Consider the following 17,155-nt stretch of genomic DNA (forward strand, 5'->3'; position numbering starts at 1 on the left):
ATAATGGCGTATTGGTGTGACGTGGTCACAAGTTGAAAAAACCTGGAGGATGGGAAAGGGAATATTTGGAAACGTGTGATTATTGGCTAGCACTGTTACTATGCGGGCGTGTTTGGAAGATAACGTGGTGAGTCAAGCCAGGCATTGGTGGGGGAGGGGGATGCGGACAAAGAAACCCTTCATGACGTCATGTGTCGCGGACAGTCTATCTATCCAGGCGCGCGCAATGGCACGCACCCAAGGTCATTAGATACCAGGTCATCTCATCCCGCTATTTTACTGTTATTGGTCAATCGCGTCTGACGTACATGCTAGACCATATTGCCGCGGGAATTCAAATTAATCACGTGTCTAAATGGCACTTTCTTAAATTTTCCGATTCACATAGACTGATGTAATTTATGTACAGGTTAAATGTATCACGTGTTTCCGCTAGTAATATATTTAATCTTTGTTATGTTGTCAGTTATTTAATCGTAAATTAGGCTCAAATGTGTATTTTAAAATCTAAACTGGTGTTGTTGGTAAACATTGTGATGCATGCTGTTCTTGCAATATTCACAACATTGTGTTATTTAATGCTAGTTTGTTTATGCTTGTTACCATTGATAAGTAATTATATTCAATATTACATTTAGCTTCCTTGCTAGATGTTTAAGTTTCAACGTGTTACGTTCATTTGCAGTAGTAAACAAACTTTGTAAGTGTATTAAATATCATACAATATAACAAGTTTTATGGTAATGACTATCCTCCAAAAAATATTCTAAGAATATTTAATGGCCCTTTAACTACCAAATTTTATATTTGTGTGCAGTAATATGATTTTGTCTAATCCATTGCATTCTAACCTGTGGATCTTCCACATGTGATCCCTCTGCCCTTTACCTATCTCTGAGCTTTCCAAAATCCCCTCCCTTTAATTACCTTTACCTATTTCACCATTCTTTCTTTCTCCTCCTTTACAGTGTGTCCCACACAAGCTCCATCATCATCACTGATGGTCTATGCATCTTCCTTCTTCCGTCATCGTTTCTCCTCCGATATTTGTCACTTATCTCACTACATTGCATTGTACCTTTATAACTCTTAAATGTCCATCGCTAGGTACGAGTCCCAAATTCCTGTGGCGTATTCCATATCTGGTTATCACCAGCATGGAAGATGCCTTTTCATTGACTTTTATTTCTCTCCTTTAGTGTCATAGCAGTTAACCCCAGACCCCTACTCCCTTCTTCACCGTCCGCTATTTTTTTTTTTTTTTTTTTTTTTTTTTTAATCTACTCATCATGCTTTCCCAGACATCTTTCATTATGAACAGCAAGGGCCCCATGGCACTCCCCTGTGGTACGTACTCCATGTCACCACTCCCTCTTCCTACAATTAATTTAATATTAAGTGAGCTAGTAATTTTGCATAGAAAATTTTATTACAGACCTGTCATTTATAATTATTAATTTAAGTAAAAAAAATTAAACTGCACTCTAAAGCTGTCTGGCCTACTATTAACCATGTCCCTTTCCATCAGCTGTAATTCTTAAGAATGGTAACTCCTGAGTAACATGGTAAATGATCACTATGTGAAAGGTTTGCTAGGTTAACTAGGATCTGTAATTCTGAAAATGGTAGCTCTAAGTGAAAGATTAATAATAATTAACAATAATAACACAATTATTTTTTTAAAGTAATTAATTCTTTAAAAGATATGTATTTCCCTGCTTAAATTCTTTCATTTTAATCCAGGGTGGCCAGCCAACCGGGAAATCGGGAAATACGGGAAATAGCCAGGATTTCTTAAAAAAACTAGGAATACCGGGAATCAACCAGGAATTTTTATTAGAACCGGGAATTTTTTTATGAAGTAACGATCACAATAACATACGGCTGTTAAATGATCACGTTCACCACCCGTCGAAGCACGACAGCGTGCTCGTGAGCTATATTTTGTGAAAGTTAATTTGTTCATATTGCATTTAAAAACTTTTGTAGTACGTAAGAAACCGTTAACAATTCAGACTTCCATACTTATTATGTTTCTGTATTCAAAAGCAACAGCATTTTGGCTGAAAACGTTGTTGTAGGGTGGTAGTAATTTGTCGCACTGCATGTTGGTAGCACTAGTTTTGTATGTATATTTGTTAAACTTTGCGCTCATGTTGTTGCGTCACGGTATCACGGATACTTTTCTTGAGTTTTTTTAAATGTTTAGTTGTGCGGGACGTTGTTTTGAATTTTTTAAACTAACATGTAATTGGCGCAGACTATCAAAATGTGAACGAGTTCGGTCACCACGTACAATGACAAATATACGGAAGAGTTTGAATGGGTGGAGAAAGATCCAAAGTGCAGGACACACGCTATTTGCAATTTGTGTAATGTTAAAATCAATATCGGTAGCATGGATGGGAAGAACAGCATTAGCCAGCCACGCAAGAGAGGCAAAACACATGCGTTTGGTGTCAAGTAATTTTTGTGACGTGAGATTATAAATTTTTTGTTGGTGGTAGGTTTTGTTTTAAGCAAGTTCATTGATTTAATTTTTAAGCCTATAGTTAAGTTGTCTATTGTTTAACGCCAATAAAACATCATATTGTGTGTGCTTTGTGTAACAAAAATGCAAATTGTAGGCAAATATTGATAAAAACCACCCTTGAAAAAACCTGGAAAAAACCAGGAATTTTATTATCCCAGAAGAGTGGCCACCCTGTAATCCTTACTCAACTTATTTACCAAAAACTAATAGTCTCCAAAATTACCACATATACTATTAAATTTTGATATAAAATCTCAAATTAAAATTGCAAAACAAACTCCCAGATCATTTACCATGATAAAAATATTTTGGTATTTTGGCATTCTTGGCAGGTACATGTTTCCAAGCTGGTATTCCTAAATATGCTCCTTTCCCACTACGGCCACTACTTACGCACCATAGTGCAGGCAGTAAGGCATACTCAGTTTCTGATTTACCTGAACACTTCTTCTGGAAGAAAACATGCCTAAAACACTGAAACACTTTATTCCTACCTTGTGATACTTTCCAACAAGTGGTCCGCAAATATGTGGCTTAAAACACAAATATCACAGACCATTGTTCAAAGTCTTTATTACATGATACATCGCTGGGTAATTTTATTTCATCTCTTAACATTGGAACGTAAAATTGTACTAAGCCGTTAATGAGAAACAGTATCACATAAACATCATTTGCAGTTAAGACAAACATAATTTTTTTTTGAACGAGAGTAACTAGAATAAAAAAATATATTTTTTTTAATTTGTCAGAAAATTAAACTACTGGTAGAAGATGGAGCATGAGAATAGTTTTTTTTTTATTTTGTGATCAGATTTTCACAGTTGTAATCATATTTTGAACTGTTAGTTACAAAAAATTTCACCACAAAATGCCAAACTTCTGCTGTAAGAGGTAGAAAAAGAGGCAGGTTTTTTAAATGTTTAGACAGTGACATTCCTCTAGTTTCAAAGGTTAAAAGTGCAAAACTTTATTTGTGTAGAATAAAATTGTACATTTGTATATAAAAAAAAACAGCATGCAAACAAACATATACACTTAATTTGTATCAATATAAATGTTTATTTACATGTTCGTAATTAATCTCCTTGATTGTGTTTGTAAGATTAGTTTTTTGTTACAAGTAAAAAATATATAAATGTGTAAGACCACCTAGTGAAAAATGACCAAGCCAATAGTAATTACAACAATTATGTGAACAAATAACCATCAATAATATAATCCACTATAACTCTAGTGGGTTAAAATGTAGTAAAAATGTATGTACCTACTTAAAATAATTCTTAAGTGACAGGATTTAAACCTGGAAACTTGTAATCCATAACTACGTACAAACCACTGAGCCAAATAAACATAATAATTTACTGTGAAAAATATTTCATTGTAGGTAAGTGTTTGTATCCTAGGAGTGTAACATCTTTTAAAACTTGCAATATTTATTTTTGTGACTATTAAATTTATTACTAAATGTACTCGTGATTATATTGATGATTTGCATTTCAAAGTCACCATTAATTTAACAGAATTTCATTATTTTTCATGCACATAACACATTTCTCCATATCTTAAATTGTTTTCATTTTATTAGATGCAGTCTGTATACTCTCATCATAATTCTTTACTGCTAGAAACAGTAACAAGGTAATTTTTCTCAAATAATTCATCAGAAATATTTCAACACTCCAAATCTGATCCCAGAACATAATTCATTACATCAAAATTCAGTATTTAACAAAATATATTGGTAATCCATAATAATCTACATTTACTTATGCCTATTATAAATTGTGGTGAGTAAGAAGCTATAAAAGAAATACAATTAGTCACTATGTTCTGTCATACAAACTACATCAATTGACATGATTTTTCTTTCTAAATATTTCATCAACATAAATAGGCACTTTAAGTATGTTTTATAATGAACACATATTTGAAAGATAAATAAAAAGCTGACAAAAATACACAAAACTTTATTTTTTACTACAGGCATTATCTCATTACTATTTTGCTTTAATTGCTTTTTTCAATGCAAATGTGTAGGAATTGTTTTCCCAACTTGTAGCTGATCATTTATTACATTAATTTACATAAAAAGTAATTTAATATTTTTTCTGTAATTTTACATATTTGCGAAGTTTCAAATGGTTTAGCGTTAAGTCTCCTTAATGAAATATGTACATAAATAAATTTTGTTACCAAGATATTTATGTAAATGATATAACATTATTTACATGTTGGTTAATACCACCTCTATTAAATGTTAAATTTATTTATTATACTGTTGCCATTAGTTTTTTTTTTATAAAAGTCATTTCGCACAAAATCCTGGATAAAAAGAATTAGTGTGGCAGCTAGCCATGAAAATTAATACCATATTTTCTTTATCTCTGAAATTTATATGGCGTATGTATGTGTGTGTATATATATACATACACACACATACATTACTATATAATTGTACGAATAAAATATAAAATGCAAGGCTTTCAATATCATCACACTTTAATGTGATTGTTAAATGGACAAAGTCACAAGACCCACTTGGCTGACCCAGCCACAGGCTGGAAACAGTGGATGATGATGCTTAGTATAAATTTTGGTGTGTGGTAGACAAATACAGGTTATAAATTGAGGTAAAACTAAGCATGACTCCCTAAATACTTCATTTGGAGCTAACAAGACATATTTTACATCACTAGATTATTACTTGTTACCATGGGCACCCATACCTGGGCCCCCCCCCTTGATAGAGAAAGACAAAAATGTAGTTACGTATAAGTCATCCAACACTGAAATATTTTCACGTAGAAGATTTTAAATATATGTACCTACTTACAAATCACCATTTGTCTTCCAAAATATTTAAAACACCATATACCTCCAGATCTCACTTCCTCCCCCCCCCCCCCCCCCCTCAAAATATCACATTGGTGCACTTGCTTGTTACTTAAGTATACAAACACATTTGTAACTTTTCCATGCATCCGAATTACTTAGTTTGATATGCTACATATTTTCTATTCATGTTGAAAACAACTGTGGTTAGGTTCAGGTTTTTTTTTTGTTAAACTGCATTAAATCACTGTGGCCCAATTATGACCACAAAACATATTAAAAATTATAAAATGCACAAATATGTAAATATAATAAGAACATAGACAATTACTTGTGAATGTAACAAGGGACAACTCTTTGCAATATGACCAGAGTTATTTATTTAGTTTCAATTTAGTGAAAAACCAGAGAAAGAAAACAATACAATGAAAGAATGAGTGATCTGACAAGCTATGGAATGTTTGCTATTTAAAGATAAACAAAGCAATGACAAATTAATTAAACCAGAAAATGAAGTTCATTAGGTGTTGTTCACATCAAACATGCTTTTATTCAATGAACGCTGAGCAATATCAGGAGCCTTATTGTTTTCCTACAAACATAATACATCCAATAACATTTAGTCCTGTCAAACAGTTTTAGAAGTTCTATCTTGCGAAGTCATAAGTTTTTGTTAAACAATTCTGTAGCAAACACACATTCTGAAATTATCCATGACTGCAATTTACATGTAAATTATTTCATATGAAATACAAAAGATTACTATCACTCCAAACACACCCCACAATTTTTTTTGCTAAATCTAAATTAAATGACACTTCCTTCAAAAAATCTATAAGCCTACTATTTATGTTACAATTTTTTTCATTTTCTTGCACACTTTGTTGCTGCTTCTTCCAACACGTTTTTTACTTAGCTGTCGATTGAAATGATTCAATCTTAAAAAAGTCCTTATTCTTACAAATGAAGCAACCAATTTCTTCTCAACAGCAGGCATTTTTACATTACTAAACCACAGCACGAAAACAAAATCAAAACATGCACGCAATTTCACAGTTTTGTTTACTTTGAAGGTCTAGCGGATACGTCATTTCACGGAAACACCCGAACGACCAAACTCGTTTTTCTTCTGTTGAGACGACCTGGTATCTAATGACCTTGGCACGCACCTACGCAATTCAGTTACAGCGCCCGCAGTTTTTAAGAAATTTGAACAATTTTTTTAATTTTTTCGTATTTGGACAGATGATGCAAAGGCACATATTAATATATAGTACCTCCATTCTATTACTGACACCACAGAGTGTATTTTTTAATAAGATTCCATTACTATTTACTTGCATTGTTTGGAAATCTATATTATTATTTTAATAAATTGGTGATTTTTGTTGGTTCCTGAAAACCTTTACGTTAAATCGCTGTTTTCGTTAAATCCGTGTTCGCAAAATCGGGGTTCTACTGTATATAAGCTGTGTTTCCGTTTATCTTCACATTCTTTTGTAGTGGTGCAAACATTTTATACGGCAATGGTTACATTTTCTAAGTTCATAGAAATTGTGACGTAAAAATATTTACCGGTTCGTTTAATTTTGACGTAAAAAACCCAAAATGGTTTCATGTAAATGTGTATGAATCAACCATAAAACAGCCAATATTGCAAATAGGTTTTATTTTTCTTGTTACTGTTGGTATCAACGAGCATACAATCATTCTGAAAGAGTGGAAACTCCCATGTTAACCCTGCGTCACACGCAATCAATCTGACAGATACATGCCTTTGTTTTCTTGAGTTTATTTTTAAATGGCTCATGTTACAACACTGATATTTTTGGTACCTTATCAGAATACGATACTGCTTTTGGTGTCAGGGGGGTTCCCAAGTTACTCCTTTTCTCAGCACGTAGATAGCAGTATTGTATCTGAGAGATACATTGCGTGTAGTTGTGCGAGCTCAGTGAAGAAATTGAAATGGGGCGAACTGGTCGTATTTTCGACCTGTCTAAAGAAAGAGACGTCGAAGAAGTGCACCGTTTGTTGTTCGCAGATGATAGCGATAGCGAAGATGACAATTTTAGCGATAGCTCTGGTTCAGATAGTGATTTTGTTGAAGAAAGAGTGGAAAATTCTGACACTGACCATGAATGTGAAGTTGATGAGAGTGTCGCTGATGAAGAACCACGGCACTGTAGTTCAATTTATACAGGTTTTTTTTTTTTCTGTAGTAACATAAAATTTGAAAAATGAATATTGATTTTTTATTTCTTATGTCACTGAATAAATGTGCTGAAATATATCTTTTTTTGTGTAGATTATTTCACCATTTTACATTGGTTTACTATCCAGTATAGAGAAATGTTGCACTCTTAGTTGTTTTTTCATTCATGTGTTATAATAATTATTTCCATTTCATGCACTTTCATTTCAGGGAAAGATAATTCCAAATGGAGTGCTCGTGAGCCAGCTAGGAACACCAGAACCAGATCACACAACTTGCTTGTTCATCTACCAGGAGTTCGTGGTAAAGCTGTAGGCTGCAAAACACCAGAGGATTCTTGGTATTGTATCATTGATGATTCTATGCTAAACATTATTGTTGAACATACAAACCAGTACATAGATTCTATCAAGGGGAAATATTCTCGGGAAAGAGACTGCAAGAATACCAATAAAATAGAGATAAAAGCATTCATTGGCTTACTATACCTGGCGGGTTTGCTGCGAAACAACCGGCTACATGTAAGAGATTTGTGGAGTTCAGATGGAATGGGTGTCGAGATGTTTCGTACTGTGATGTCCGTCAATAGATTCTGTTTTTTGATTCGCTGCATGCGCTTTGACGACAAGGACACAAGAGAACTAAGAAAGAAAACTGATAAATTGGCTGCAGTGCGTGATATTTTTACACAATTTGTTGATAACTGTAAGGCATGCTATTCTCTTGGAGAAAATGTAACAATTGATGAGAAACTGGAAGCTTTTAGAGGGCGATGTGGATTTCGACAATATATCCCATCAAAACCAGCTAAGTATGGGATCAAAATTTTTGCTCTGGTGGATGCAAAAATGTATTATGCGAGCAATCTTGAAGTTTATGTTGGACAGCAGCCTGATGGGCCATTCAAAAATGGCAACAGTGGTAGTGAATTGTCATGAGGCTTTCAGAACATATTTATGGTAGTGGTAGAAATATAACCTGTGATAATTGGTTTACTAGTGTGGAACTCGTAGAAAAGTTGAAAAAATATAAGCTTAGTTACGTTGGCACCATTGAGAGAGCGAGAGCTGCCTGTTGAATTTGTTTCTGCTAGAGATAGAGAGCAACGAAGTAGCATCTTTGGCTTTCGAAATGAAATGACTTTAGTGTCATATGTGCCAAAAAAGGGAAAAACAGTTGTTCTTCTGTCAAGCCTTCATTATAATGCAGCAATTGATGGAGAGAGTGGTGACCTTAGGAAACCAGAAATCATAACGTTTTATAATGCTACCAAATCAGGTGTCGATGTCTTGGATGAAATGACTGCAACTTACAACGTTGCTAGAAATACAAGGCGCTGGCCGATGGTAGTGTTTTACAGCATGTTGAATATTGCAGCTGTAAATGCTCAAGTTATTTATTTGGGCAACAAAAATGAAAGCAAATATAGGAGACAGTTTCTGAAACAGTTAGTGCGAGATTTGACAGCCGAGCATATAGAGCATCGAGCACAAAGTACCAGAGGGATTCCATCATCATTGCAACTGAGGTTACAAGGGCGAAATGAACAGGAGAAGATCGAATCAGGCAGAGAAGAATATGGGAAGAGGAAAAGATGTGAACCTTGTTTTACCACAAAGAAAACTTGCCTTACCAAATATCATTGCATAAAATGCAATAAGTGGTTGTGTCTGCAACATGCAAAAATTGTGTGCTCAGACTGTGCAACGAACAGAACACCTGATAGTGATGACTGAACTGTTTTTTCCCAGTTTTTAGCCGATTGTTCTTTTAGACTAAATAGTTTATACCAGTAATTCAGTATTCCTTTACTTTTCAATAATGTATACATGCTATTGTGGTAAATGAAATTGTTCCAAAAATACTTGTATTTGCGAGATAAACTGTGTGTGATCAAAAAGAATTGAAATGGGTAGTAAAACATAAGAGGGATGTTTCATTATTGCACAGGAACAAGAATAAAACAAAATATAATATACTCAAAAAGAAACATATATGGGACGAGAAGAATAAGTGAATATAGCTTTTGAACGAATATCTGAGTAAATACCGCAACAAAAAAGTGAAACGGTATAGGTGTATGTAAAACTTATATAACTAAAGTGTGTAATGATTACCATGTAAACAAATGAGTAAATTTATTTTCTTAACTCGCAAGTCGACTCAAACATTTGTTTACTATTATGTACAAGTTACTCATAAAATAATTATACTTTTTAAAGATATAAGTGATGTTTATTAATATATGTATCTGGTAGATACATTGCGTGTAACCATGGTAAAATTTGAATGCGTGTAACGCAGTGTTAAACGCGTGTCACGATAAGCAGACTGCTATCATGGCTGCTATGGAGCGTTTGCAGCGAAGTTGACGCTGGCACGGACAAAATAAGAACTAACAACTTGCGCATGCGCAGTGGGAAGCTGTCACGCACGCACACATTCATGTTTTTTTTGTTTGTTTATGTTTGGTAGCGGTAACGTAACCATGAAAATGTTTTTTCTTGTCAAAGCATAATGGAGTTTGGATCAGCTTCGGATGTAATACTTATTTGCTGCTAATCTTATGACGTGATATACATGTGGGTTCTAACATGTTACATAATTAATTGCTGCCGCCTCCGTATATTAAAATTATTAAGACGCATCGTGACATTGTTTCAAGTTGCAATAGATTTGACATAGGATATTGATATATTCCTTTTGTAAAAACTTGTGGATATCACGAGAATTTTGCTTAAAATGTAAATTACATGCCATAACATAGTAAACGAAATTATTATTAAATATTCTAGAAACTCTCATACAAAAGTACATACACAACTTTTTATCCCAGATTTACAACTTTAATTTACTTACAAATGCTAATTTTAAGGGGAAAGGTTTGGGGAGAAACTAACACCTCTGTTAAAAAGTTTCCCTAATGAATATAAAAACATGTTTACAAACATCAAAAGGGTATACCATATACTAAAAAAATATGTTCTCATCTGGGAATATGAGTTAGCATTCTAATTGAATTGGTATGTACACTATTTAATTAATTAGTATTTTTATGAGTTATATTATCTTGTTTTAGCAGAAAAACCTATATGTGCTATTATTTTAAATATTAATTAACAGAAGTTTTTAACAAATTAGTGGAGCAAAATATTCTGCTTGTCAGGTTACACTACAGGATGATAAAAAAAGGAAATTAGATTAATCAAAAAGTTTTAATGCAAGTGTAGAGAAAGTTTATTTGCAATGTGACACATCAACAATGTAAGAATTTCTGACAGCTATATTTGTGAAGCACCATGGTCACCAATGCAACTACAGTTCAGAAACGACTTTTATCACTCTGATAAGACAAAACACAAATATTTTTAGTCAGGCAGCAAGGCACTGAAATAAATAACATCTTCATAAGTCTCTGTAGTATATACACTCATTTAACAAGTTCTATTAAAACATGAAAATGCAAGCAAAAAAAACCATAAGCTCTCACAAATGAATAATATGTTAAATGAAAGAATAGATTTTACAAAAGTGGCTTATAAAAGTTAACATGTGAACATATAAACTTGACAAATTTAAGCAACCGATATTACACATAATCAATACATGTGTAGGGAAACATGTTGAATATACAATCTCAGAAACAGGATGGTAACAATTAAGGATATGATTCCAGAATAGCAACCAAATAACCAGCGTCATCTTTACCCCTCTTCATAACACAAACTACGTAACCACAAAAAAAAAAAAATTTTATTTTAAGAAATATATTAACACCAATGTCAAGTTATAATAAATGTTGATCAATGTCATAACCTACAAAAACGTACAAAAAATGACAAGTGACTTCAATTAAACTTTAGTAACCAATTGAGATTTTTGAAAAAATAAGTTTAGTTTCAAGTGACCTACTTGGAGGTATGTTATACGAAAAAATAAGCATAGAAAAAAACCAATCTTCACATAATTGGGCCCCTACTTAGAACCTGTCATAATAAATCCTCCATGTTAGTGAGGGCTGGGTTGTACATGAACTACAATTTAAATTTCAAATATATTACATTTGTTTCTGTGGTTGGCAGTGTCGAACAGTTTCTTAAATATTAACAAAACAAAAGTTATACTGGGAATTTTTCTTTACCTACTTAACATTAAATTGAATACCGACTATTCCATTGTTTCCGCAAAACACAATCCATTTTCCATGCTAAATATTACAATAAATGTGTCAAAATATCATGGGGCTGAACTATAGTGGCAGGCTAATATAGACTATGCACATTTATCTGTAAAAAGGTATACCTTTTCCGAAATTTTAAATAACTCTCAATTGTCCCGTTACATACAAATTTTGCACAATTATAATCGAGTGTGAAAATAACGGTATATGTTTTACCCATATGTATCTCGCAAACCTATCCTAAATTTCTGCCCTGCACATAGGCACATGTGGAAAGTATCATTAAAAACAAAAGCCACCAATAAAAATCCACATGTGACAAAAAGTTATATTCTCAAAGATCTTGATAAATATGTACATTGATTGTTTCGCAGAAGCTGCTAAATTAATGTCTACCAAATTACTCCCGCAACAATTGCCAAGAACTTGTACATAAAAGTTATCATTTTTGTAGTTACTATGAAATTGGAAATCTGTAAACATTTTTATAAATGTTTGTGTTTTCATAGTACTTTCCTCAAGAATTAAATTTTACATATGCAACATAGGATACAATTTTTCCCAGCACTAAATGTAATTTCTTTTCATAAAGGTCAATGGAATTTTTCATTTCTTGTCCGTAGGTATCGTCTATCAACAAGAGCAAAGAAATGAATACGAATGGAACTATTGGATCATTCCCCTTGAGCTAGGGTCGCAGACCGTGGCTCGCAAGCCGCATGCGGCTCTTTTCATAGGATATTACGGCTTTACAATTCACTGCTCTGCCAGAGCACAAAAACATGCCTAACCAAACCAAACGGCACAATCACAACGCATGTCCTCAACCTGCATGCCACTGCACTCGCCTCCCTCTCCATGCAAAGTCTGGCTTTAGTTTCATGTTTTATCAGTAGGTATATCTCCAACTGTGTAAATTAAATATTCCAAATGAAAAATAATTGTATGTTCGTAGATGCACGTTAATTCCAACTTACAAACACAAACAAACACACTACTATGACTACATGTGTCAAATATATAATTACAAGATTACTTATAACTTAACTAAAACATAGTTTTGAATTTAAAAATAAAAATTATTAATATTTCTGTTAAAAGCTACTTATTTACGTTAATATGTAAAAATATAATTGTCAAAAGTCTCCAGTATGACCTAATATGTTACAACTAGCGATAGTTTCCGCTGGCACGGGAATAACAGAAACTACCAAAAAAAAGGCTACATAACATTGCAACCGATTCCTATACCAGTTTCCTCCCCATGGTTGGTATGTACCGCTATTTGTTTATTCGTGTCACAACTACAAGTTGCCAACACTGGTGCCATTTTGTTTTTTCTGTGGTAGAAGAGTAAATAAAGCATACTACGGTAAATAACCTTACGGCAAAATTGCTGTTTTTACTAATTTTTTACTGTAAATAACACATTTTACAAGCAAATAAAATTACCGCAGCCAGTTAAATACAGTTAAAAAATAACCAGACCGAGCTTTTAAAAGCTATGTGCTACAAGTGACCACATCTGTGTACTTAACTTAAAATATGATACGTTATTATTGGAGTTAAGTGTGTTTACTAAATTTCTAAGTTGGAAAAATTAATTCCATGTAAGTACGGCGTAATTTTAGTTCAATGAATTGTATATCTGATAACATTTTTATGCCATAAGTGATTCTCCTTTAAATGTATGTGCTTAATTATACTATTTTTGCTAGTGCCCCATTATAGGCCGACTTTAGATTTCAAGGTTGACAAAACTGTCAAAAAAAGGTCTGCCTATCTTCGGATCAATATGGTAGTTAGGTTAGTATTTGGTGTGTATTAAGTGTTAAAGCAATTTTCACGACACTTGAGATATGAAATTGGTATTACTGTTATCCATTTTGGTAGTCAAAATAACCTCCCTTTTGTCGTGGTTGACACCCCCTGTGTCACACCACCACAAGTTAGACACCCGTCTGGGAACAGCCTTCCTCAAATTATTATTTTGCGCGCTGCTACAATAAACGAGTGCCCCAAAATTCTTAAGTAAATTATTCAAAGACCTTTTGGAAAAGGAAGAGAACAGAGTAATAGTATTTAAAACGAAAAACACGTAATTACTTGCAATGCCAACAACTTTAATGGGACTACTTGCGCATGAACATGGCAGGCAATTTAATTGAAAACAAAATCTCAAAAAGATTACAATAATGCCTATAACCTTTTGCCCTATAGTGCTACAGAGGCTTTTAATAGAGCCACGTTTTAGTATATACCAATAAATTATTACTGTAATAAAATCTAACATTGATGACAAGCAGCTCCTAAAATATATATATATGTATATAAATAATGAATTACAATTCTTTTTAAATAAAAGTTAATAAAAATAAATGTCACTCTAAAATGTCTTAATTACACCCGGGTGATTTTTAATTTACGGCGCTTCGCGGCAAGCATGATACAAGGTTCGTTAAAAATGGGTACCACGATGGAACATACACTCGCAGTTGTGATCAGGGTCTTTTGGCAGAAGTTATTTTTCGGATTATTCACTCTTATTTTGGCGAAGTCTAAATCAACGCCCCGGGGTTACAGGGGCCAAAGTTCGGAGCCGGAATCACTTACTTGGATGAACGATGTACGTCGAATCACACCCCGGACCTCCTGGCCCGGAGTTTAGCGGGCTGTAATTTAGCAGAGGTGCTAAATGCTTCATATTAACTCTGCATTCAACGGAAAATGTAGCGTGAACTCTTCTTCTTCTTGGCAGCACCCGTGACAACGTAAGTATTCCCCAATGCTCAATACACGTCAGCTGATTTTATTTAAACAGTATTCGCGAGCTTGGCCCGGCCCAATACCACGAGCCATCATCGCGCCCGAAGCGCACACGCGTCACCCGGCGATCAGCTGACGACTCACGCACAGCTCATTCTGTCCTCCTTTGACGTATTTCCCCCACCACCTTATAGCCTCGGAACAGTCCATTTGCATGCTCACAGCGGGGAAGCGTCGCACACAGTATTTGATTAAAAGTCCAAAACGTTATTATTAAATATTAAGAAACTAAACCATTAACGTAAAAAATAACATAATATAAACACATATTTAAAAATAAGATTTACAAAACTTAACAAACCAATACTTTCTGTTTTTAAAAAAGGAAAGGGGCAAATACTAAAACTAAAATTACGTAACAGCCATAATTCAAAATTAATTAAAATAAATATAAAATCAAGTGGCCATGCCGCCTATGGCCACACTTTCAGAGAAAAATAACACCAATTTTCCAGAAAACTAACCTCGAATTCTGTGAACAAATAAACAAGAAAAGTGCATACCCCTATCAATAATATAGAACATAGGAGGAAAGCCTTTCTACCTGAGCTTTTGATCACAGGGGTGTGTTAAACCTCCTGAATATTTGTAGTATTGTCAGGTAACATTGGCTTTTCACAGCCTGTGTGAGCATCATCGCATAACTTCATTGTCTGTAACTGATGTAGCTTGATTTTAGTGATTGTTTTGGAAGGACCGTGATGGCTGTCAGTGTCCTCTCCAAAGTTGACAAATTCATATTTGGGATTATCTTTGAAACATTTGTGCAATGGGAGTGCATGACTTGATGTAAGTTTTTGGACATACGCCATTGCTAAGAACTTTTTCTGTTGAAGAAGAAGAAGAAGAAGAAGAAGAAGAAAAAAATATAAAAAAATTGTTGTTAACAACAACAATATAAACACCACAAAATATTCCGTAACAGGAATATGGTCAACAAAACAACGAAAAACAAAGAAAAATGTACTAAGAGAACGAAAAAAAAAACCCACAAATGATGACAGCACAAAAATATTGAACCCAAAATAATTCAGCACAACAGTTAAAATGTACAGTAAATTCTAAAGCATTAAACTGCAGCGTATCTCAACGCGAAAAAACTGCCATTAAATTTTCATGCAGCATGGGTCTCGTAGTAGGGGTGGGGCGACATTTTCTTGCAGAACTGATGCCATTTTCGAACTATTTGCGTGAATTTGTTATGTACATGGCTCGTGCAAATATGTAGGCAAACCAGGTAAAAACACGCCCAGCAAATCATGTTGATTCACTGCCAACTCATTTCTACAGCCACTAGCCATCATTCCAGTGCAAAACCAGCTTGAACTTTCTCATTTCCTTGATGTGCAAAATTCTTTGAAATTTCTTGTAGAATTTTTGATGAGATTCCTACAGCTCACTTATTAAGGCATATGTAGTTCCTGCCTGCAAATTACTCGTCAGTATTTCGATGCACTTGCAAAAGCATTTTGCTGCCCATGTTTTACGAGCTCCCATTTCGCAACCACCAGAATTACTGTTATTTTTTTTAATACTGGTAAACTGTTTGTTATTATTACTTAAAATATTGAAACTAATTAAAATTGAAGACTAAGAATTAAATATAACAATTTTTAGCCCTTTTTTTTTTTGCATCTTTTAACTCGTTATCAACTTCATCAGTGTACCACCAAAATATTTTCCATTAGTATGAAATTTAATAAGAAGATAAATAAATCAAATTACTTATTCACCAAATTATATTAAATTTGTACGGCAAAATAACAATAAACTCGGTAAAATGATTACAAGTTAGTGCCTGGTGTTATGTTCTGTTATCCTCATGTTTTTAGAATTTATAGTGTTCTATATGTAAATATCTATGTTTTCAATTGTTTTATTCTTATGAATGAATAAAAGGATTCTTAGAATGTATTCATTTATGACAGTCAATGTTTTTAATTTTTTAAATTTTGGTTTACATTTAGATTAGTTTTTTCTCATTTGTTATTATTGGAATAGCTTTTTTTTGTATTTTTATAATTTTTCAATTTGCACTGCATTACACTAAATTTCAATGTTATAATAAGTCATTAATGTCATTTCCAAGTGAAAATGGGCATAGTAAACAGTTTTTAGTGTCTCTAAATTAACTTGTATCAGTCTTCTTAATACATAATTTGATTTAATACATGTTAAGTTTAATTTTGCTTGTGTGAAAAAAAAAATGGACCCTGTGATATAAAAATATTGAAAACAATTTCAATGAAATGGTCCCAAACCGTCGTGAAATTGGTTCACAAGGTATTTGCAGACTCATGCATTATCAATATCATGACTTATTACTTTTTCACATCTAATCCATAAGCAAAGATGTTTTACCTGAATTTTTTAAGCAATATACTCATAACTGTTTTGTTTATTTTGAAAAAGTGAGAGTTGCATCCATTTACCCTGTGCAGTGCTGTTAGTAATCGGTTTTGTTTATTTGCATTCCACGCCAATGTAAGCACAACAATAATGTAAAAAAATATACGTAGGTTGTAAGATTTGTGACTTGTATTTTTTGGAAATTGTTGACAGCCCA

At 33.4% G+C, this 17,155-nt stretch overlaps 1 protein-coding gene across 17 annotated transcripts in view; it reads left to right on the top strand.

Annotated features, from left to right (window-relative positions):
• LOC134530966 (protein-L-isoaspartate(D-aspartate) O-methyltransferase) overlaps window positions 1–17,155 on the top strand; it is a 46,007-nt gene that overhangs the window by 21,091 nt on the left and 7,761 nt on the right. For 2 of the 17 annotated variants that reach the window (XR_010074901.1, XR_010074902.1), the window contains exon 7: window positions 7,794–7,923. The exons of the other annotated variants lie outside the window; for them this stretch is intronic. The gene's annotated coding sequence lies outside the window, so the exon portion shown is untranslated. The remainder of the gene's footprint in view (window positions 1–7,793; window positions 7,924–17,155) is intronic. 17 annotated transcript variants of the gene reach the window in all.

This window comes from Bacillus rossius, chromosome 3, assembly GCF_032445375.1.
Source record: "Bacillus rossius redtenbacheri isolate Brsri chromosome 3, Brsri_v3, whole genome shotgun sequence".
Lineage (NCBI taxonomy): Eukaryota > Metazoa > Arthropoda > Insecta > Phasmatodea > Bacillidae > Bacillus > Bacillus rossius.